The following is a 25473-nucleotide window of genomic DNA, read 5'->3' on the forward strand; positions in this document are numbered from 1 at the left end:
TACCATTGCCTGCCCAGAGTTGAGGAGAGGGGAAGGGTCACCTCTCTCCATGAGCTAGCAACATTATGCTACCAGCCTCCTGCTGTTGGCTACCTTGACCGCAGCAACGCTTCAGTCATGGTCATCTTAGTGTGGGCACAAGGAACACCAGGTCCTTCTGTTTCAAAACTGCTTTGCAGCTAGTCATCCCCAACTCTTGTTGATGCATGGGGTTATTCCTTCCCATGTTGCATGCTTATGTGTTGAGCTTCATGTGATTCTCATTTGCTGTTTTTTCCAGTCTGTTGATGTCCTTCTGAATGGCCCCACATCAACCACCCTCTTCCAGTTTTGTGTTGTCTGCAAAAGGAAAAAAGAAATTGAAAATCAATAGGTACGTCTATATTTTGTCTTTGCTGCAATTTCTTCTACTAGCCATCTCTGCAACAAAGAGTTATGAAAATTAATTCCTTGGAATTGATCAGATTTATATGTTAGAAAATCATGAACATTGCCTAGAACATTTATGAAGAAAGGAATATGGCCATTTTAGTAACGGTCCTTGATTTATGTAGAAAATCCTGTTCTTTCTCTAGAGTGGAGCATGGGCCCCTTCACAGCCTGTGGGGAGAAAATGAATGAGCAAAAAGGAAGGTTTTAATTTCTCTTAAGGTTACTATGTAAATAGGATTCCTAACTGGGAAATATTAGTAAGGGGATATCTCTTGTAAGAGACAAAACTGTATTTTCTTATGCATGAAGAAACCAGATTAAATGCATAAATGGCTAAGAGGCAAAAACTGAATTTTTGAGTAAGCTTTAATGTGCCCTTAAAATAGTGGAAGCTCAGGAAAATGGGATCAGTTAGCTTTTTTAAATGTTGAAAGGAAGAAAAAAACTCATGAATAGTGAGGTGGCTCCAAGAGCAAAGTTTTAAGAGACGGTGTTTAACTGGTGTGCTTTTTTAATGCTGCTTCTTGCTTCAGGCTCAAACTTGTAGGAGTAAACAGATTCTCATTTTTGAAGTCAGTGGGCAATTTTTTTTTTTCTTCTTAAAGCAAGGAGTTATGAGATTACACACAGAGATTTGTAACTCTGGGAAACTGATTTCAGCTTTTAACCAAAGAATTTGTCAGGTACCGTGGTTGTGCGTATGAACGTTCAAACAGTTTTGGTCTAAAACTGTATTATATCTTAAGGCTGTTTGTTTGTTTCCATGGACTTCTTTATTTATTTATTTTTTAAGAAACACGAGTATGAATTTTTGCAAGTCCTGAAAGTCACAAAGATTATTTGAAAGAAAGATAAAATCATTTTTCAATTGAATTAATTAATTAATACAAGGCAATACAAAATGTAGAAATGGTAATTATAAAAGTTATTTTAATTTAATATAGTGCCATATTCAGACTCCTATATTTAATCCAAGTCACTAAAAAATTCAATATCTGAAGGTAATACTATTTTGTGTATAACAGAATACAGGCTATGAACAGAAAATCACTGATGTGCATTTCTGTATTGAGTTGTGTGATATATGGGTACAGTTTCACATTTAACTTATATTTTATTTTTATTATTTTGTCATTGCCTTGTTTTTATTCAGAAGCTTAGTACCTCTTCCTAGGTTACAGCTGTTCTTTCAGCCTCTAAGACATACAACCTCTGTGGATTCTGTACATAATGCTCTCTCTTCCTGTAGTGTTCTTTATTCCAGAAGCTTCTGCTTGTTGGACATACTTTGTTACTTGCTTGCAAGTCAAAAGACTTCAAACTTTGTGTACCTGCTAGTGGAAATCTGACAACTTCTCTCTATGCAGCCTAGATACCTCCTTTCTAACAAAGCACACAGCACTCGCCTAGTAAGTTAAAACCAAACAAATACAACATTTTATGATTTATAATACCTTAGTACTATACCGTCTACTATAAGTTTCTACCTCTGACAGATGCTTACACCTGAAGGAATATTCTCCTTATTCTTGTTACTGCTCTTATACGAATGTTAAGGCATTGTTTTAAATGCCAGAAGTCCAGTAGCACCAAGTAGACTTCCTTTTATAGTCTTGCCACTCTCAGGCTTTTGTGTTTTGAGCTGAGGCTACAGACAAGCGATTGTGTGTTGTTGAGCAGGGCAGGTTGTAATTATTTAATTTGTATTCTCTATACCTTCTCAGACTCATTTGGAGAAAGATAGCAGTTCTGGACTAAAACACCTTACATTCAAGAATGACTTCTGGGGGTATCCTTTCCCTCTCCAGTAGCAATGAGCTTGCTTTTGTTTTTTACTTTGTAAACTTATTCCAAATATGTGGTGTGCTAATGATAACATGCAGGTTTATAATTACAAGGGCTCTTGAACTATTACAGCAAACCCAGCAATTGCTCAGGGCGACACAATGGAGTACTGCACCATAAAAAGCTTAGCTTTCTGATTTTAACAAAAAATTCCATGTTAGGAAAACAAAGTAATTTGTATTGACTTTCAAGCAGCCAGTCTCCCATGGTACTCTGAACAGTCTTCAGTCATCTTCTTACTTTGAGTCTGGCTCATGCAGATTTTTAAAATTAGTTGTGTTCTGTTTTCCTTTTCTGTCAAATTATTTTTTGAATAATTTGCTTTATAAAACACAATGTTTCGTTTCCAAAAAAATTTACAGGTTTTCTTTACTTTTAAGGATGTTTCCACTTTTAGGTCTAAAAGGCTTCCAGTACGGAATCAAATCCTGAATGGTATCAAGACAAGAAAATGGAAAAGCAGAAGGATTAGTGCATAGTTTATGTTAAGGTATGGCCATTCACTAGTAATATCAGAATCATCTGTGCAAATGACAGGAAAGAAGACTTAATTAGGTAATTTCAAATAACAAACATTAGCTTTACTTCCTCTTCCTTAAGAGAAACATTCCAGGTGATAAAGAGTTGCTTTTTTTCCACTTTGTATCTTCCATCTGTTCTTTCACACTATTTCATATCATTATGTGGTCTAGCTCATGTTTTTTACAGTATATAGCAAATACTTCAAACATAGATGAAAAATACTGAGACAAGATTCTCCAGAAATTGAAACCCATCTGTTTAAAAATAAACAAGTGGATTATAGTATTTTACTTCATCTAAATTCTTAAGCATGTAATAACCTCTGATATCACGCTATATGCACAGACAGTGCAGTGCAGTGATCTGAAAGTTTAATTCAGGACAAGGAATGCTGTTGTGCAAGAAGGTCTGTCCAGCAATTATTCCCGGTGTAGGAATCCTTGCTATTTTAAAGATTGGTTATATTTCTCATATATATAAAATATATAAATATAACCTCCCCTTAAATGATGTCTTATAACTTGAAATACAACGACTAATAACTTGTTATATAGATGTTGACACATCTGTAAAAGTGCAATCTTAATTCTCTATTGACAGTTTTAAAAGGTCACTGTGTCAGAACAAATCTTCCTAGTCTTAAATGCAGTTAATTTGTATATGTCATGTTTGTTCATTTTCAGTTAGTTCTCTTGACTTTTGCCATCTTTCACATCCAAGCAAGTGTTGACAATCAAGAACGGTAACTTTTCACCCTATGTGAATCTTAAATTACATTACTTGCTCCTATTATTTCTTGGATGTGTTGGGACTGATCTTACTCTGTTTATACTACAAACCTTCAATTTTGGAACATTATTCTTATGTTTTAATCACTAGCACAATTATTGGCTTACAAACAAACTGTATTGGTGATTAGCGATTGAACAAATCACATTCAGTGTATGTAACCTGACAAATATTTTACTCCTATTAATGAGATGATGGAAAATAAGTATATATGGTAACATATAATGCAACAAGAATAAATTATGCTATGAAAATAATTGCCACAACTACGTTTGAGCATGTTCTGAATCAACTGAAAGCTCTATAGAAATTCCAGCTGAAATCTTCTTCGTGTATATTTGTACACAACTCTGTTGCAAAATTTGTACAGATCTATACAAAATAAATTTAAAAGGTTTTAAACTTTAAAAGAAACTTTCAGAAAGCATTTCTTTTTGAAACCTTTTGTCTTCTATATAAAGCTTGTGATTTCTTAATTCAGAAAAGATAAAATTACATCTATAATTGAACTATCGCTGCATCTGCCTAGATTTTTAAAAAGTGTAATATTTCAAGGGAGTCAGATTAGCAAAGCACAGTAAATAAGACTGTTAAAATACGGTCTATCGAATTAGCGGAATTCTGTTTGGCATATATTGACTTGTGTATTGAATGACATGCTTTGTAAATTAACTTATCCTTTACATTAACTGGTACTAATTGCTTCAAATCTGTAAAATTTTAGTGTGTTAATCTGTATATCGGTGACTAGAATTTAACATTAGATTCAGAATGCCAGTTGTACATTTAATTCAGAAAATCAGCTGATTATGTAACTTGTAGTTGATATTAACAAAAGATTGGGAATTTATGCCAGATTAATTATCGTGTGTCTATTTTGGGAGATAAGGGGAATAATCGTTATTTTGCTTGAGTCAAAAGTGTTGGTAGATTTCTTAGAATTGGGCTTTTTGCTTCTATTTCCTGTTTCTCTGAGGTTAACCTGCCTCTTAAAAAACTGTGGAACATGTGGAAATTTACAGCTTTTACTTTTAAAACCACAGAAATTGCTTTCTTAATAAAATGTATCTAGCAAGTTTTTCATTCTTAAGATTTCATCTTATTTCTTTTTTTTTTTTTTTCCTGAAATGAATAATTACGAAGATAACAAATTGAAGGAAAAAAAACTTGATTTCAAATCTATGAGTTTTTCAATTAGATTTACCATGGAAACAAAGTTGAAAAAACACGATGAAAATGACCTCCTAGTTTTTAACTTTTTGATTTGGTCTGGGTATTAACTTTGAATGGATATATTTGTCAGCTCCTCAATTATCCACATTTTTCATACTTCACTTAAGCAACACAGATATTGTTTAGAGCCATTTCATCTCTCAAGTATAGTTAAAAGTAAAACAATCCTTCCATTCTAAGTACAGTACTGTATGCCTTATTACATTGATACCTTTACTTTACTCAAATGTATCCTCTGGTGAAGTTTGAGCACATTCAAAAAGTACTTTTGGTCAAGAAGAACAAAAAACAGTTATAAAACAAATACATTCTTTAAAGAGTTTATAGATAACTGTAGATGATTATGTAAAATTTGCAGTCAGTACACTATTCCTCTCTACCTCATTTCCACCCCAAATGATTTGAGAGGAACTTACATTTCAAACACAGTTTCTAGGAATGCCTACCGAGATTGTTTCAGAAATGTTACTGTAAATTACGGCATACAGTGTTCAGAATATATTAAAATAATGGCTTGTATAACTACATTGTATGGCATGCATTCTAATATCTAATGTTTTTACTTTCATCCAAGTCCTCATAAAATAAGCTGTTAACCTTAACTGAGATAGCCAATAAAATAACTGTGATAAATTTACATTTACAGCACTGTAGGAAAGACGTTAAATCACAATCTTAAACCTAGGTACAATCAATAAACATCAATGAAAAATTTGTGTTTAAATCGTAACCTGAAATTTGTGTTTTTCTAACTTTTCAGCTCTCCTTCTAGTCACTGAAGCTATGGTTTACTACAGCATTAGAAATCAGTGTCCAGATATATTAGAAAAACAAAGCCTAATCTTAATGGTTTTAATTTTTTTATGTACAGGAAAATAATGCATTGGAATTACAGAGTTAATATTCTACATTAAGGTTTTGTTTTGCTTATATTTCATCATTGAAATAGCTTGGAGATTTCATTGTGTCTTGCAAGTTTATCAGTAGTTTCAAACTGGACTGAAGCAATAATTTTTATTTGTTGATATCATGTGAGTACAGTACATCTGAATGTCTGCTAGAAAAGTGTTTGACTTGGTGTAAGAGCTGCTAAGCAACAAGTAAAATAGTGGTGTGTTATCAATAAAGTTTTCATCACACATCCGAAGCATATCACTAGATGAGATACTATGAAGAAAGCTAACTCTATTCCAGACAAAACCAGCCCAGTGACTTATGTAGATGTTTAAGACATAGGAACCTCCTTTTCTTTTTCTTTTTTTCCCCCCCTTTTTTTTTTTTTTTTTTCTTTTTTTTCTCAAGATCTCAAAAAGAATCTTAACCAGAAGCAAACAAACAAAAATATGCAAAGACAAATTTTGACAAATAATGTTCTTAACAGTGATTTTTTACCTAAGTGAAAGCAGAAAGAAGCTATGAGGATTGTTTAATACACTCTTTAGTGAAAGTTGTGTGCGTGGTGATATAAACTTAAGTATAAGTTAGTAAATGATTTGAAAGCCTGGCCAGATTTGAAAAGGAATATTTTCCTGTATAAAGGAAGGCTTAATGGAGAAGTGTAATTTATGTTCCATGAAACAGTTGAAAATATGTTCTGGGCTAACACAGTTTATTGTGAAACATGTTATAAATCTCTTGGGGAAATAAGTGAGAAATAGTGTAACGGAAATGCAAAACCAGAAAGAGAGTATCTAATTTGATAATAAACTTTTCTATAAAGCTATTTTTGTGTTAGGCAAGTGTCAGTGTATAAAAATAATATGTTAAAATAGCAAGAAAGCTAATTTGGATTCTTTTGCTAGAAAGAAGAATCAATAGAGAAAACTGAATTGTCAAAGATATCTGGTTGTTCATAAATCTTTTTTATTTTTTGTTTTAGAAAGTCATATTCATCACATATGTGTGATGCTGACGATCAGTTTATTTAGTTAGAATGCGGAATGGCATTGATCAAAAAGTGATGAAGCAGTTTTATAAATAGTGCTGTTTTTGTCTTCAAGGTTAATTCTAAATCAAGTATTTGTACTGCTTGCTTTAACATTTTAAGTAAGATGAACTTAAAATTCCATGATGAATGAGAAAATCAAGTGTTGACCCTTTTTAATAGCTGAAAAACGTGAATTGTAAGCCAGCAGGCTGATAATTGTACTTGTCCTATTATTTTCTTCTAGACAGAGCACCTGAATGAAATGTAGCATACAGAGTAATTATTCTTAAGCTTGTTCTTGCCATCTGACTAAATGTCATATTGTTTTTCTTTAAAATAGAAAACTGGATGTGTGCTTACACATTGTCACTTTGAGGCAAGCAGAATGTCAACCTTTTCAATTGTGGCAAGAGCTATGAAATTTAAGTTGTAAATGTGATATAAGGCAGAAAATCAGGTTTATCCTATGGTTATAATTGTGATGTAAGAAGGTGTCAGGGCTCTGCTTGTTAGTAAGCATCAGCAGTCATAACAAAATAGGATAGCTGCACTTTTACTCCAATGGTTGTTAACTTCATGTATCATCCTGGTGTAGATAAAGCAAATACAAACATATGCTGCTGACATCGGTAGTGGGAATGTATGGCAGTGTAGCTCACAAATGTAATATGCTTATATATACTCATATCTTTGAGAATGTCTTAAGGTTCTTTGTTCTTTTTTTTTTTTAAACTTTTAAGTACTTCTTATTCTAATGTTGTTTAAATGACACTGCAGTTGCCTTGTCACTTATGATATCATAAAAATATTTAGATAATGCTATATGTATTTGGATCCCTTCATACCCATATCTCTCTATCTACAAACTTTAGTGAATCCACATTTTGCAAAAATGCTTGGGCTATATACCCTGATTCCACACAGTTTATATGGTGATTGTTTCAACTCTGCAGTAGTAGTCTACTTCTGTAAGTCCTCAAAAGGTAAGTGAGAAAAAATAAGTTAATAAATACAATTCATTCCAAGTATATGAATACGCTTAAAAAATCTTAGGGGAGTTTATGAAAAGAGAAAGTGTGTAAACCACTGTCTACGCTGTTAGTTGGACGCCTTCACAGTAATTGAAATGAAGCTGTCCTTCACAAAAAGAAAAGAAAAAAAGAAAAAAAGAAAAACAAACAAAAAACCTACAACCAATGTTAAAAGTTTGTATGTCATTGTTTATATATAGGCTGTTATAGGAGGTCAGAATGTGCCTTGGCTGATACATTGTGCTTTCTTAAAGTAGGCCATAGCAACAGCATGTTAGAAGTCTAAATGCTGGTCTGTGATATCTCTAATAACCAATCAAGTGCAGACATATGGCTGCAATGCACCAAGCTAACACACACAGCATTAGTTTGGTTAGGGCATCTTTTAGTCAAAACACAGTTGAATTCCAAGTCTGTGGTATGTTAAATGAAATATCTGACTGAAGAAATATGACATCTGCATGCTTTCAGTAACTACCACTATTGTCTCAGTCTTACTGTATATTTATCTTTGACGAATTTGTTTTGGAAATGTATGTGCTATACTTGTAATTACATATACACTATTATTACATGGTTGTTTTAAACATAACTGCTCAGTTCTGGTCTCCACAATATAAAAAGGATGTTAATGTCCTTGGAAGAGGCCAGAGGAGAGCAATAAAGCTGGTAAAAGGGCCGAAACGCATGTTTCATGACAAGAGGCTGAGGACAGTTGTCTGCAGTAAAGGAAGTCTCCTCATTGCTCTTTGAAACTTCTTTATGAGAAGTGGTGAGGGAGATGCTGGTCTCTGCTCCTGGAGAACTGAGGATAGTGCATGCAGGATCAGCACAAAGCTGTACCAGGTGAAGTTCAGAGTGGACATTAGGAAAAATATATTCTCTGTGAAGATGAAGATGCCCCATGCTTTCAGTGTTGAACAGGCAAGTAAATGATGCCTTCAGTAATACACTTTAGCTTTGAGTCAGCCCCAAGGAGGGAGTTGGACTTGATGATCTAGGTAGATCTCTTCCAACTGAAATATTCTATTCTAGACAACTTTTTTTTTGATCCTATAAAGATTGTTTCTGACCTTTTCTGGGAAACATTGTAGTCCTGAAGCAAAGGTTGGAAATAATTTAAGAAAAGAGACCGTTTTACGAAGTTGTCATAAGTGAGTACATATACATGATTGATTCCTCAATATAAATGTGTTGCTTGAGCCTAAGGAAAGCAAAAAAGTGATTGTACTAGATTCTGACAGTGGCCAAAAGTGGATGTCAAGGGACACATAATAGTTTGTGGAGCAGAGATTTCCTGAGCCAGAGGTAACTCTGGTTTATACAGTAGCCCCCAGTGGGTTTACCTCCCATTTACAGGCTTTGAGCTAGAGAACAGAGAGGTTAATGTTTTGTGTCCATCACATTTTGTGACAAGGCAGTCTGAAGCTAAACTATACTTCATGTGAATTTTATCTGTTCAGAATTGGCCATCTACTAACTACTTTTGGCAACAGCTTATTCTTCTATCTGAGGATGTGATGAGCAATCAATCCCGGCTCATTCTCCGCAAGTAATTTGTAATATTACATGGATATAGGAATTAGTAGAGAGGATTATAGGATAGCAAATTCTTATATTCTTTCAGATTTTATCTTTAATCATTACACAGCTCGTGCATTAAGCTATTACTAATACTCTTTTTATACTGTGGGGGATTCAGTTCATGCGTAATTGTCATCTTCTTTCTAACAAAAATGACTCCAATTGGTTTGTTCTTTCCTTAACATAATGCTACTATGTAATAAAGGTACATATATATGTATGAATATAAATTTAAATAAAAGAGATTCGTTATTCTTGCAAATTGATTCATAGCTCCTAGGCTGAAGTGGAAATGGTTATGACTAGCTATAAATTAAGATTAATTAAATCTAGACTAATTACAACCTGAGTGTTACATTTTAAAAAACAAGCAACAAAAAACAAAAAACACCCAGAAATATAAACACAAAAAACTTACTAGTTGCAGAAAATCAATGATTATGAAATTTTTATTTACTAATGATATGTGAAATTGTAGTCTCTAGTTACTAGTTCTGAACAATTATTAGGTTATTATACTTGTCTAGAAGACACCAGATGTTTTTATCTTTCCTCAGTGAGAAAGTACCTATTCTTTTCACCTCGCTTCTGAAAGTTAGCTGACCATGTTTTCTACCTAACATGGCAGAAGCTACTCGTCATATCATTTCCTGCTGATGTTCTAGATTCACAAGCTGTGTATACACCATCTCTTGCCTGATCTTTTTTTAAAAAGCAAGTCAGAAAATTGATTTTTTTGGCTTCATAAGCTAAAGAAAATTAGCAGTGAAACACAAACCAGAAAAAATTATTTGGGAATAACTTGAAATATTTAGTTGAAATAAAACAGTTGTGTTTTCTCTTAACCACTTTCAACATAAGTTATTTCTTAATGCCAGAATGGTTTGAAATGAAAAGTAAACTTCTGAACAAAAACTGTAGCAGCCTTGTATAAATATATGCATTTTTAATGTGCAAATATATTTTTAATAAACCTGTTGGGAAAGATTGGCTAAATTTTGTTAAGATGAATTAATGTCTCTAGAACTGCGCATTTAGTTTATTTGCTGTTTCCTCAGAAGTGTGCCACTCTGCATTTTCAATATTGCATTAGGGGCCTTTGTGGAGCCCAAATTTTTAGTGGTCAAGCTTGGCTCACTTTTTAGCATTTATAACTAGCAGCAGAGACCATCTCACATCACTGAGATGTGAATTTGCTGATAAGTTCTGAATTTTCTGCTAAGTATATCACCCCAGCCTGAGTATGGGTGAACCTGCAGTTCCTTTCAAATAAAGGGAGCTCCACCATTCATGTTAATTGGGTCAGGAATTCAGCATGTGCACTTAGTATCAGGAGAAATAAAAGTGAAGTCCTTGAGGACATATCTCACTGCCATACCTAAAGCAGATGTCTAATTTTCTCCTTATTATGTTGTTTTCATGCTATTAAGTGATTCACTCAAAGTAGTTTAAAAATCTTGGCCTTGTGCCCTGAATTCTTGTCAGCGGACTTTCAGGCTATTGTATTTTATCTGGCAAACCTAAGTCTTTATTGATTTTTCTTTATTATTTTATTTTATTTAATCACATTTCTCAGTGAAAGCATGGTGAGTAAGCCACTAGACTGGGGCTTAAGAAATTTCAGCTTAGGCCTTTTTTCACCAGGTTTTCTCTAAGTCATTTAGTTTTTAGTATCTCAGTTACTCAGATGGAATAGATAACACTTTACAGTTTTACAGGATGCTTGTAAGGATAATATCATTAAAGATTTAAAAACTGATACTACAGTAAAAAGCCATCTGACAACAATTTCCTACCATGCAATATTGGTGAGAAAAGAATGTTTATTTGCCACATTGACTTCAGAATCCCTTGTTAATTTATCCAAAATAAAACTCATTCAAACAGAGACAATACGTTATACGAAAATCATAGATGATGCAGATTTGGTGTTCTTGTGGTGCTTGAAAATGGGAAACTCCAAGCCCTGATAAATTCTGCACTTTTGCAAATAAGAATCTAGAACGATATGCATGATCTAGAATATTTTTAATGAGATGAGATCCCGTTAACTGATTCTTATTAATGTTGTGGGGTTTTATTTCTGTTTCTTGTACTTTTAGGAGTCATTTTAGCAGTGAAATGAAACACTAGAAAGTGTTTTTTTCTTTTTCAATTTGCTTCTTATGTTTTGAGTTTTGTGGTAATTTTGCATTCAGGAGGTGTATCATTCCTGGGCAGAACAAGTGATTTTAAAAACAAAACAAAACATGTAAATTATGTGTCTTTAAACTTCCTATTTTTCCCTGGGGTAACTGGGAATTTCAGTGTAGAGCCACAGGGCTTTTTTCAATAGATTTTAACTCTAACCAAGAGCTTATAGCAGATGTAATTACCAGTTATATCATAATTTATAAACCTACTAGAATCTATAATCATCTTAAAATACTGTTTTCTTTCCTTTATTTTAATTAAGCTGCTTTTTATCCTCACTCTCTGCTTAACATTTAATTTTTTTAATTCTAACCATAATAGCTACCAGGCACATCAAAAATAAAATAAATAAAATATGAAAAAAGTATATATGCTCCCTCTAGCAAGAGGGGTATTAAGAACTAAAATGGCCCTATTTTAATCATTGCTGTGACAAAATTACAAATTTTATGCTATCAAGTTGGAACTAAACTAAAATATAAAAGAAATTCCAATCAACAACAAAAAACAAGGTCAGAAAATGCTTTTGTCAACAGTAATAAATAGGCTTTTACCATATACTGAATTCTCAGTGCCAGTGGGTAGAATCAGCACATTTCCAATACAGAACCATGTCATGGTTATTGGCAGTGCAGGCCTTTGGAATTTGTATGTACATCCCTCTCTGATCCTTTAGTTTCCATTTTCAAACTTGCCCATGGGTCCATAGGAACACTATTTTCCTATTTCATCCCAACTGAGCCCTTTATGAAATCTGTCTTCTGGGAATATCCCTCAAATGGCACTGGAAAGGCTAGCCCAGGCCAGTCATCACATAGCATTAACGTAGCTATTAAATACTGTGATAATAAGTTCTCTGGCTACTAAGTGTCTGAAGTGGAACTGAATGGAAAGGATTTTTTATTTGTCACAGAACATTGACAACATACAAGACTGTCTGATACTTCCAAAGCTTTGGGAAATAAGTTTAAATATAGTCATAAAATGAACAGATCTAGTTTCTTATTTATATTATGTAGATCTGTTTTACGTACAAAAAGCAGCACACAGCTTTGCTTCTACATGAAATAGGAGAAAACTGTATTGTTAGCAGAAATTTATAATGTGCAAGGATACCACAAACCAAGCAAATGATAGATGTAAGCATTTTGGCATAGAATAAATGAATAATAGATAATAAGGTAGTTCATTATAGAAACCACCTGTTTCTACCTTGCTTCCAAATATGGAATCATAAGATAAATTCGTATCTTCCAAGACCACCTGTCTGTAAAGATCAATGTTCTCCAATTACAAAGAAGTTTTTAATATCATGTTTTACTGTAATGGAAATATCGGATGGTTGTTTCTCAATAAAAATCACACTTCAGCAGACAAAACTAAAAGAAAAAAAAGTAAAAAGGATGTAACATCTTCATTACTTTTAAGTTTTTGATTCTTGAAACAATTAATTATTCCTTACTATGAATGCAGTGCTAAAAAGAAATTCTATACTGAATGTTTTTTTTCTGTTTTTCTAAAAATTAGTCCATTGCACATGTGTAGAAAAAGTAGCAGCTTATAATTTGCATTATATAAGTGTTACCTCATGTTCCAATTGTATTTCTGTTTTAATTTGTTTTATTTTCAATGAATGTGGTTATGCTAAGATTTGTGTCCTTGCTGATTATTTGATTAGAGAAGAAGTATCTTAAAGATGAATGTCAGAAGAAAGTAAAGTCATTCATAGTGGATGGCTTGGTCAAGTAGACTTAAAGAAAAAAAAATGTCCAAACAAAACTAATAATGGATTCCACTTACCTTAAAATAGTATAAATAAATAAATAAATAAATAAAGATGTAAAAAGACCCCTGGGCAAGCTGTTACAGGATGGTCACCAACAGAGCCATGTTGTTCTCTACGGAAATCACATACAGGATTGTGTCAGCCTCTGCTGACACAAGTGCACTTGGTTGCATGCAACTCACCCTCTGCCGGTCCATCTGTCGTGAGGTTTTCCCAGCAGGCACTGCAAAAATTGATTCCAAGCACTTTTACAGTCATTTTGGCCTTAAAGGAAACTGTTTAGGTATGAAAGGACAAAACTTCAGACTAAATTTACCTTTGGAAGAGCAATATGAAAAAAGAAATTCCAAACATGCTGAGAAAACAGAGGTAAAGTCACTGTGTGGAGAAGGCAAGAATAGTAAAGAAGCTAAACAGAAGATATTGGTGCCTAACTTCTGAGGTTTGGACTTGAAACATCTTCAATTTTCATCCTTTTTGCTGGGATAGAGGGAGGAGGCAAGTTCTGCTGGTTAGCTCTTGAGAACAGGCCTGGAAAGGTCCATGGGCACAATCAGTCTGAGTTCATGAGCTCAGGTCCCTGTCGTTATTTCTCTGCCATTTCAGGAGCGGACTGGACTGTCAGTCTATACAGTCTGACTCAGAGCTTCTTAATTTATTGTCTAAGGAAAATACAAATGCATTATGCTGTGGTTTGCAGATGGCATATGATATACATCATGGGCTGATGTATAATTTTTTTTCATCTAATGCCGAGAAGGAGTGGAATGTACTTAAATATTATGACAGACAGCTGACAAGATATTAGTGTTGTGTTTAAACAGACTAGTGCTATGTTTTTATAATGGTTTTTTGTCTCTGTTGTATAGAAAGGCCAAATAATTTCTGAAGAAAAAAAAAAATCAAGTGATTACTTTTTTAATGCAATGAATTTAAGAAGTACTAGAAACAATGAGCAGGCAGAGATAAAAGTGACGTAGGTGTGGGATCTAAGTAAATATAATATTAACATGAAATGTCCCCACAGACATTATGTTTGTTCTTGTCTTGCAGTCTCTTCATTACTTTCATGTGAAGCTGTTTGATACAGAACTGATTGCTACTTAAAACTAAACTACAAATTTGAATGACAAAGATACAGAACATTGATTTTCTCTGCAGCTCTATTGTATTTTCTCTTCACAAATGCATACGTTGTTCTGAAAGTAATGCTTCCTATTTCTTTCCATAGAAGAGGGAACAGATGCAAAGAGCATAGTAACACTGTTTGATAGACCAAATTCTTGGCTACAAAACACTATGGCCTGCATGCCGTGCTTGTGAAAATCTGCACCAGTGCTGGTTATCCACTGTTGCCATCACCACTGCTGAAACACACCACCCACTGCCTCACTATGCTCACATCCACGATTTGGTCGCCATAAATATTCAGCAAATGCTAATGAATGACAGTGAGTGCCATTTTTTCTGCATGGAGGAATCCAGTTCCACCACTTTGCTTCATGCAAACTTCCATATCATACAACAATTTGTCTGACTGCCCCTCTGCTACCATCTGTTGCATGGCAACAGAATGTAGTGAAATGTTAATGGGAAGACTCAACTTCTATTGCCATCCCACCAACACAGAATTGTTGGTGGGAAGATCAACATCCTCCTCTGACGTCGTAGGCCAACATAATAAAATAGGAGGCATTATTTTTAGTTCTGTATGGGAACTGCTGAATCACAGCATGAACCTCTGATTGACCACCTGAGGCGAGCAATGAGTCGGCCCTGAGAGCATAGGTGAAGGCAGTTCTCCTGTGCTATGGGAAAGGGTGGAGCCTGGCTGCACCTCTCCTAGACCCCATTTAAGAGCTGACTACTGGGAAGGGAAGGATTTCTTTTGGAGATTGGTCTTCTTGGAGTCTTCTCAGTGACCCAGGACAAGGGTAAGCTTTCCATCCATTGTTTTTTAGTGTGATAACCTGTTTAGCCTAACTTTCCTGTATATTTCTTAATTATGACATCTGTATATTCATTGATTACACAGTTCGCAACAGTTTACCCTACAAGATTCAGAAAAAGTACTTAATATTCTTCCTGAAAAGCAGCAGGTAGCCATATATTGTTAGTACAGGCACACGTTCACAGCCTTCCATTATAAAGTTAGAAATTTATTTAGGGCTACCATTTGAGTACATAATATACTCTAACAGAAACTATTTTGTTCCTACCTTGTCTTGGAACCATTCCTCATCTGAGCAATAGGAAGAAATGGGAGAAGACAGTGTTTAAGGGATTGCATATCCGAAGTTAGCATTTGCAAAAGCTGTATTTGAGGTAGCTTAATTAGTTTTTAAAATTGAATATTAACACTAAAGTTAATATTCTTGCCTAAGGATATCCTGGTTTTTCATTTCTGACTTCCTCTTGACTGACAGATTAAAATTACTTTCAGGTGCTGAGGAGGGTATTGACTAGGACTAAGTCTTCCAGTGCCTCACATTGCCAGCCCTGCTCCAGAATAGTAAGGCAAAGCATCAGTTTATGTTTTCACCATTTTTTTTTAATGCTTTCTACTGGGCGAAATGGCCATATGTTTATGGTAGAATCTTACAAATTATGCCTTATCTAATGCGAAAAGTCTAATTTTTCCTAGAGTTTCTACAAGAGTGTTGAAGGTATTGTGAGTAAACTGTGACACTTTTATTATAAATTTATTTACTACGATTGCTGAAATGTTTTTTTTTGCTAAATGTATTCCTATTGTGATACAGCTATGAGCACATGAATTGGGCAAAGAAAATAAGATGAGAGATTTTTCCAGAAGTGTTTAATGAACATTCTTATAAAGGAGTACAGCAGTGGATGCAGTCTTTAAAAAGCTTAGGAGACTGATAGATGTTTTTCTTTAGAAAAATACATCGGATATTATTGCTTCTCTACACTGTTCTTCGAGATTCTGTTGCTTATTGACAATTCTTCTATTAATAAAGCTTGTTTAAACACTTTTTCATGCAGCTTATGATAAATATAAGGAGATATGTTATTTATGAATTCATATTTCTTATTTCCTAGGAGTACATAAGTGGAATTTAGATAGCATTTCAGAGGTATTTGAATATTATTGTTCAGATACGTAGTACAGATGGTCTTAACACGTAATAGCTGGCTAATAAACTTTCGTGCATTCAGATCTGTCGCTTTATTTCAGGTCCGTTTTTAAGCTCAAGTACTGTTTCTGCTGCTTCTCTATAGAAATTTCATTCTTACCAAAGTAAAATGGAAGCAGTGGTTGGATTCATAAGATAAGTTACTTTGCTTTTGCAAATACTATCAGCTGTTATTAGCAATTAGCTTACAGAGAACTTTCTAAAATGCCTAACTAGCAAGGTGATATATTGTGCATTTACAAAAGGGAAATTTTTAACGAATGTAGGTCATCTTTGAACAAAATTAGTATTCAAAAAAATATGCCTGTTAGTGTCTCAGCTTTAGGAAGTGAAGCTGCTATAGTTTCTAAAACATGGTAAAATGCTGCCCTCTTCTGGTTATTCCGAACTTACTTTCTCTCTGCGGCATCCGTAATGCCTCAGCAATCTTTATTCTGTTAGACACTATGTTGGGTCTTCTGGTTTTTTTTTTTTTTTAAAAAAAAAAAAGAAAAAAGTTCATGAGTGCACTTCAAGTAAGCATATGTTTAATGTTGACACTCTGTGTAGGAACAGTGCATAGGATATTTTAGTGGATGTGATATAGTCCATGCATTCTGTTCATTATGTTATATATAGCAAGAATTCTTTCTCTTGGTTCTCTCACAAATGCACTGTAGAAGATAGAGCAGGATATTGACCTAAGTACACTCATCAGTTTGTCTGGTGATGAATATGCCTATTATCCATTGCATTCTCGTAAGCAACCTGACAGCTGTGAAGTGGTACAGATCTACAAAATACTGCAAACAAATTGAACAGACTTATATTTTATTTCTAACCTTCTTGGTGTAGACATCCTCTTTTCATTCTTAGTATTAGCAATGAGTTCTAAAGCACTGGGCTTCAAAAATGTTGTTTTCAGGTTTGTTTTTTTTCTTTATATTTATGGAGAGAGCTACTTTCATTTTCATTTGAGAAGTAATAATTTTAAGGCCTAGAATTGCCCTTTAGCAGGAAGATGTTGTTCATTTAGTTCAGCTCTCCTGTAGACATTATATCAGAAATTATTGAAAATTACAGGAATTAAGGCAAGATAAGTGATGAAATAGATTGCTTCTACATTTTAAATTTGGAAATTTGAATTTCTTAGCAGTTTTGCAATTTAAATGTGATTTTAGTAAAGATTTGTTTTGATTGTAATGGTATGGAAATGCAAATAAAGAACCTTTCACATATTAGAAAAAACTTCTGGGGAGGAAATCCTTCTCAGAACAAATCACAAAACAAAATTCTTATTTTGGCAAGACTACGTTCAGAGATGCTTACCACATGCTTTCCACAGAGAGAGAATGTTTGTATTGTATTTTTGACATTGCTTGTCAAGTTTTGTAGTTTTCATCTTAATAGTATATCTAACTAAGCTGATGAGAAAGCAGTTAGAACAAAAGAAACCCTTGGTTTTAGACTGTCTTTAAATCTAACACAATTCTTTCTTCTGCAGCTATGTAGTTATGATTCATGATCCAGTCAGTGTGGCTTTTTGTAAACATAGTCTTTCCACATACTCTGTGACGTTTCTGCAATGAATCATCAGGCATGAAAAATGTACATTGTCGTGGGCTAACACTGAGCGAAGTCAGTGAAGTAATAGGTTACTGTTATGATTGCCATAGGATGGAGCTGGTAAAAGATGATGCTACGTTTCAGTATGTATGCTGACAAATACTGTCATATGTGATTTCCATGATGTTGAGTCATTCACCTGTTGAAATCCCAGGAATTATTATACATCTTGATTGAAAGTTAGTTATAAACTACATTTGTTTGGTGCCTACCATGAAAATAACAATGCTTCTCTGATTAGAGCTGTATTAAACATGTCTGCTTTTAAAATTATTTAAAAGCTGATGCAACCTCAGTTGGAATTGATTGCATAGAATTTCACTGAATTGATGCTAGGCATTGGAACAGGCTGCACAAGGAGGTAGAGCAGTCGCTATTCCTGGAGGTATTCTAGAGATAGGTGAATGTAGCTTAAGGACATGATTTAGCAATGGACTTGTGTTAGGTGATGGTTGGGTTTGATAATCTTGAAGACCTTTTCCAACCTAACTGATTCTGTGATTTTATGTTTATGTTTGCAATGTAAGAAATATAGTATGTGTTCTACTAATAATGAGCTAAAATATAAAGATCTCTTGGGATACAGGAAAGCAAGAGATGGAAATATTTCTTGAGTTGTATTAGTTTCCTGTAATGTAGGATTGATAATACGAGGAGAGAATGTGCAACAACGACTAAACTATGTGATGATTTTTCTCTGATGTGAGTTCATGCCCCAGTGGCACTACAGATGCAACTTGCATAATATATCTGCATATGTTTTATTTACCTTTAACCATTTAAGTAATTTGCTGAAGTAGGACTCTGGATATAAATATAGATACTAAGAAGCTGAGAGAGAAATTAGATAAATTAGCTATAAGATGAATTGAAATAATGCCACTTTGTATCTGGAGTAACAGAACACTAGCAAGAAGAAAACATTTTGAAAGCATACAAGGCTGTAGATCCTTTGTGTGTAACTTGTTATGAAGTTTAAGAACTGTTAAACACTGCACTATTCAGACTGAGTATAGATGCTGCAGAATGTGAGTTCTAGTTCTAGACCAATAAATCTTTACTAAGCTTTGAATTGACTTTCTTGGAGTAAGAGACTGGGGGAGATGGACTGATTTAGCCTGCAGAAGAGAAGGCTCTGGATTCTTTTAGTATTTAAAGGGAGCTTCTAAACATGATAGGGATCTACTTTTTACTTGGTCTGCTGCAGTTAGGACAAGAAGGAATGATTTTAAACTAATAGAGGTGAGATTTAGGTTAGGAAGGAATTATTCACTTGGAAGTTAGTTAGATCCTGGGACAAGCTGCCCAGAGAGCTGTGGATGCTGCAAAGCCGGTGGCACACAAAGCCACGGTGGATGAGGCCCTGGGGAACATAATCTAGTGGGGGCAACCAGCCCACAGCAGGGGATTTGATGTAGGTCTTTAAAAACACTTCCAATCTAAGCTATTCTGTGATTCTGTGTTTGCTGTATTACAGGATTGCACATAAGAATTTCTGAGTTCTGTTATTTAAAGTGGGCCAGCTGTAGACTCCTGCTTATGGGAACAGAATCTGGGAATTACTGCTTATGGGAATTGCTGCTGGGAACAGAACACGATTAATATGGAAATCTAAATGACTTTTTTAAAGCTGTAAAATAAAATATATTAAAAAATCCATATGTAAAAGGAAATAAAATATTGCTTGTAAATTGAGGTATGTCCTCAACGATTGCAAGTAGTGAATTCAAATGTGAAGATGAATAAGATGTACTTAGAGCTATAGACTTGGGTATGGATCACCAGCCAACTTACTCAACAATAGGAAAAGATATTTATATTGGTATCTCTAGGATACCAGAAATTTAATTATGTCCAGAGCAGGTAAGAAGGATTTCACTATAGAAGTAATAAATAGGCAGATGTTTCTTAGTTCGCTGCTGGGCCTTAATCCCTTTTAATTCTATCCCTCCTATAAGGGAGCACAGAGAATACTAAACTCGATCTGAACATTTTGCTTTCACTCTGTGTTTAATGACAAGAATCTCAGATCTTTTTTTCCTGCAGGAGTTAGTCCTGAATATCTATCAGTGGACATGAACATTTCAGTCAAAACAAGATTTATAAACTCTTCAACCCTGTGCTGATGTACCTTTTCTGTATTCAGATCAGTTATCAGAAATGATTCTGTCCTAATGTGATGTGAATTTTTAAATTTATTTTACAATGTAGCAATGATGATAAAGGCATAAAACCTCAGCTTTTCTGGGTCTGCAGAGACAGCTCAAGCAGGCAGAAGAGACTTTGCCATCACCTTCTCCATTTTTCAGGTGGCATGTGGGGGATCCCAAGAATTGCCATTGCTGGGAAAGTTCCCTGTCCTTGCTGGGTGGGGCAGCATTTTTTAACACTGCTGCCTTAACTGTGCAAAACTGTGTTTCAAAATGATAGGCATTAGGTAAATGTGCTATAAATTTGGAATGTATTTTCATAAATAGCTTCAAATATGTCTCAGCTGTTTACATTTGTGGTTCTGACCACAAGTTCATCTCTGTGCACAGTTGAGAAAATGGTTGTCTGTGGGATTTAGCCTGCAACTCAGCCTGTTGCTGTACCACAGATAAGGATGGTCATTTGCAAAGCAGTGTCAGTCCTTCCTGGGTGACCTTATGGTATGATCCTGATCTTTAGAAAAAGCATCTCTAGTTCATATGCCAACTTGGTATTTTTGCAAGATTTTTGCGCAATGTTTTGTGAAGCCATTAGGTCCAGTCAGTGTCGATCGTGGGTAATGCACAGAATAAATACCCTTGAAATCTGTCTATCTTCTTAGTCAATAAGATAGTTATGGAGGATTTTTATACTGTGTGGAGATATTCAGCTACTGAAGTAAGGACGACTATCTAAATACTTAGATATACAAAATCTGTAAGTTTATGATGTCAAAGGCCATACAAAAAAGAATTTGCAAAACATAACAGTAGCCATAGATCAGTAAATTTAGTCAAATATTTAACTTAAGCATACCTGTAAGGTATTTGCTAGCTTGTAATCTTCAGAAGATTTTTTTTTTTTTACGAAATTTGAATATAATGGCTCAGTGGTAGTGCTCGTTTTATCTACATTGGGTTTTGAACACTTCAGTCAGCTTGTTGATGAGGCTCATAATGCTGACTTTTTTGGATTCTGAAATTGAATTCAAGAATGAAACATTTAATTAAAGTAAGTCACCAACAGTTTAAATGGTTGTGCTGTCTTCGAGTGTCTACTGGGACATCCTTGTCTTTTCTAAGACCTCTAAGGAGGTAAATAAAATGTATTGGTACAGTTTATGCCTGTGGCTACATCATACTTTAAACACTCAAGGGATATTTCAGGACAAAGTTGGGTATGGATCTTACTGCTGCAGTCTTAAAGCAGAAAATATGCAGCACTTGCCAAAGGAGGGCTAATATGTTGCCAGAGAATGTGTAACTTCCAATAAAATATAATGAAAAATGATGATTTTAATAACAGTTTTCTGAATAAATATCTCTTGGACTTCATAACATGTAGTGTATTTTTATTGTACTTTTTAGTTTTGCTAAGGTCAAATATACCACCTAATATTTACTATGCGAAGTGGAAAAATTGTTTACATAGGCAAAACTTAAGAGAAGCTAAGATATTTGCATACAAGAAAAGGCTTTTATTTAAAGTAAAAATATGGAGTTAGCTATCACAATATCAGCAGTGCATTTCCTTGCATTTTTCACAATAGGACAGAGAAAGAAATACAGGAAAAAAAAAAGTGTAGAAAAACCAAACCTTAATTTCTTTACTTCACTCTGCTAGCTAAACTAATAGTTAAATCCTTCTTGAACTTGCTGGTTTGTTTGAGGTACCTTTAGACAAGGAGTTTTCACGCTAGAACTGGGAGATGAGTTTGACCCTGGGACACCCTGCTATTGGTGTCCCTTCTTGAGCAGGAGGCCTGGACCAAATGGACCAGAGGTCCCTTCCCATCTCAAGCATTCTGTGATTCTGTCATACAACTGATCTATAATCTTATCCCTTTAATGTAGGATTATCTTTCAAAATTTCTTCACATTCAAATGGAGATTTTTAACAGAATTTAGAAGATAATACTTGAAGTGAGTAAATTGGCGTGGATATGTGTTTGTGTGTCTGCTGCTCAGAATTTTATACATAATTAGTAGCAGTGCTTGAGCATTAAAGTTTATTCATGAACAGAGAGGAAAAATTGAAGGAATTTGGACTGAATAGCAATATACAGTTATAAAATCTCCTAAGTGACTAACTAGACAATATATTTGACAAAACTGTTTACCAAAAAGTGATTTTTTTTTTTTTTTTTTTTCTTTCCCATTCCTCCTCTAAAAAATTCCTTTCAGTGAAGTTTCAGGGATCCATGAAAAATGAGGCAGGAAGTACCTTAAGACAGTGGAGTAGGTGAACCTTTTCTTTGATGATGGGTATGCAGCCTGCTCTGGAGCTGAGAAGGGTAAGAAGGCAGTGCCAGCATCACATTATTTCCTTATGTCCTTTGACAGGTCTAACTTTGAAGTTTGAAAAATCAAAGGAAAAAAGCAATTGAATTATTTTCTCAGTGATGTCTGTGTCCTTTGCTTCCTCTCTGTTTAACCAGACAGTGAGCTTATTGAATGGTAAAATATCCTGAACAGTTTTTATTTATGGTGGTGACATAACAGGAGATCTTGATGGAAGGTGTAGTTTGAGCCTGGAACAACTTACATTTGTTTATATTTCAGTTGTGGTATTTGAAATGGAGTAGTAGTGATATGATGTTGTACTGAATGACTGCAGTAATGTGCATGGTTGTGCGCTGGCATCTTCCCAGCTTTTTATTCTAATGAATGAGCTTTTTCTTGTTCTTGGAAGCTGTGTCACTAAAGCACTATGTTCAAAGCTTGGTTTGGATGATTTTTTTTCCTTTGCATATCTCAAATAAATACTTATAAAAAGACTTGAGAACAAAGGAAGGGTTGCAGGAAATTATCCAGGCCAGCTCCGTTGCTTTTTTTTCTCTTCTTGTTAGAGGGTGTGAGAATACAAAGCATTATTATGTTATCTCCCCATTCATTATGAATGTATGAATAGAGCAATTTCCTTATTCACACATCTTTACAAATTACTGGCTTGATTTCCTGTCATTTAAAACTACAAATGTATTTAACAAAGAAAATAATAGAATCATAACAATTATTACATGCATTAGGGTAATATGAAAAACTGATTGGTTTAATTAAAAGTTGATTACTTCAGAAGTAAAGGTCTAGGTTGTACCAACTGGAAAGTACAAGGAGAAAGTATCCAGCAACTTCACAACACCAACTGTACTTTCAGAAAGGCAAGAAAGCTTTTCATATTTTTAGTTTAGTTTTACGTTTAAGACATTTTAGGTCAACATTTTTTTCCTTATATACAAACACACAATCAGGAGAAAAGAGATCTTAAAGGCACTAAGCACAGCTGAATGTAAATCCCACAAAACCCTGGAGGAGACCCCTGATGTTAAAAGCATCTGTGTCAGTAGAATTAAGTGCTCAAAAATAAAGTATTTCTTTCAGTGCCTGGCCGATTTGGGCTAGAACTAAAGATTTAGCTCAGCAAGTATAGCTATAAGCTTAAAAGTTGTATGCATTATATTAGTCTTTTAGGGGCCATAAAATTAATGAAAATTTGCCTTAGATTGAAATTTTATTAGATCTTAGTCAAGTGATGATAAATCCTGGTGGCGCTGTTGCTTGAGGTCATTTTTCCAACACTTAGCCAGGGACAGTCCAACCTAGTAAGGAAGGTACAGGTTATGTAGAGGCAGCATGTCTTACAGGACATATTTTCTGGGCAGTTCTGTTCTACCTATGAAAGATGACACTAGGAGATCAAGACCTCTTTCAGGTGAATTTATTTACTTTCCCATGGAGGAGATGTCAGTCAGTTTATGTTCAGTAAGAGTACAAATTGTTTTAGATTATGAACTCATAGAACAGGAATCTGGTGGATTTTATTCTCCTCACAAGTCCATTATGATAGAATTTAGTGGGTTACTGTGCACATTGCCTTGCTAAAGATGATAGATACTATTAGAATTAAAGAAGTCTGAATTCAGTGGTAGTTTGTGAATTACAGAAGATGTGGGCCAGCATGTATAGCGAGGGTAGAACTGTTACTGATTAAGTCGTGCATGTTTCTTTTCTAGACATATGGGTTATTTGTGGGTGTTTCTGTTTCCTCTTAAAATAAGGTGAAACAGGTTAAGTTTCCTTCAGCTTACATTACATATTCTGCTTGATAGTAAAAAGGGGTTGTGATTATTGACAGTGTGAATACCATCTCAGTGGACACGTGATATAACTCTTGTAAAGCTTTCTCACAGTGTATGTTTTAAAGAAATAAAATCTTTTCTGCAATGAAGAGGACTGAATCAATAGCAGTGCTTAAAATACCAATTTCAAGCCTACGCTTTTTTTTTTTCTCTAATTATACATTCAGGCCATTATTTGTTCTTGGAACATAATAGATGTCAGGCAGCCTTTCAGTGAAGCAATTAGTGAGTAACCAAAAAGTATGAGGAAAGTCTCAAACATCTCAGGCAGCCTGATGCTTAGGCTTATATCACAAGGAAAAGTGTTTAAGTCTTTTTAACAAACAGAGCATCATTAGAAATGTAAAGGGGAAAGTACTTCTTTCTTCCCTTTTCTTTCTCTCTGTGTAGGAAGATGCCAGCTGGTGAGTATGATGGTGGTATTCAGAGTACAATAGGAGCATGAAAGATATGTTTTCTTTTCTCCTCATTGGTGTTGCTGCTTTCTGTAACAGAGCTCTTGACAGCAAACTAGTTTTGTTAAATTTTCTAAGCAATTTTTTCACCTTTTGAAGGCTTTTTCTCCTTCTTCCAGTTTCTTTTTACAATATAAAATCTGGTTGTTATTGATTGTATTGATTTTAATATAATGTAGATTAATTTTTCTAATAATATTAACCCTTGTGTTATGTAGACTTCAACAACTTTGTAAATAATTCAGCTTAAAGGATTAAATTAATATGCTGACCCTTTATAATTTATTCTAAATGCAGTGTGCCAGACACTCCATAGAAACAGAGGAGAAAAAAACTGGACCCTTTTACATCTTTAATGTATAGTAATTAGGAAATTCTTAATACAGAAGAGCACACTTTTTTTTGAAGAAAAATAATGCTACTGTTGTGCTGATTTCATTTCTTTTAAAGAACTGTGGCACCTCTAAAAGGTGTTTCAGAGCATATGCTCACATTAAAAGCTGTGGCACCTTCCTTTCCATGTAATTATTACACTGACATTGTTTTGCATAGCAGAAATGAAACCCAAATGCAATGGATCCTAAA

The 25473-nt window shown here is 34.4% G+C and overlaps 1 long non-coding RNA gene across 5 annotated transcripts in view; it reads left to right on the top strand.

Annotated features, from left to right (window-relative positions):
* The window catches only part of LOC104912170 (uncharacterized), a 163250-nt gene extending 158048 nt beyond the window's left edge, over positions 1-5202 (top strand). For 3 of the 5 annotated variants that reach the window (XR_014885022.1, XR_014885025.1, XR_014885026.1), the window contains 3 exons: positions 281-373; positions 1682-1841; positions 2658-5202. This is a non-coding gene — a long non-coding RNA (uncharacterized LOC104912170). The remainder of the gene's footprint in view (positions 1-280; positions 374-1681; positions 1842-2657) is intronic. The other 2 variants (XR_014885023.1, XR_014885024.1) reach the window with 2 other exon arrangements.
* Positions 5203-25473: the final 20271 nt, after the last annotated feature.

Source organism: Meleagris gallopavo, chromosome 9 (genome assembly GCF_905368555.1).
Source record: "Meleagris gallopavo chromosome 9, MGAL_WU_HG_1.1, whole genome shotgun sequence".
Lineage (NCBI taxonomy): Eukaryota > Metazoa > Chordata > Aves > Galliformes > Phasianidae > Meleagris > Meleagris gallopavo.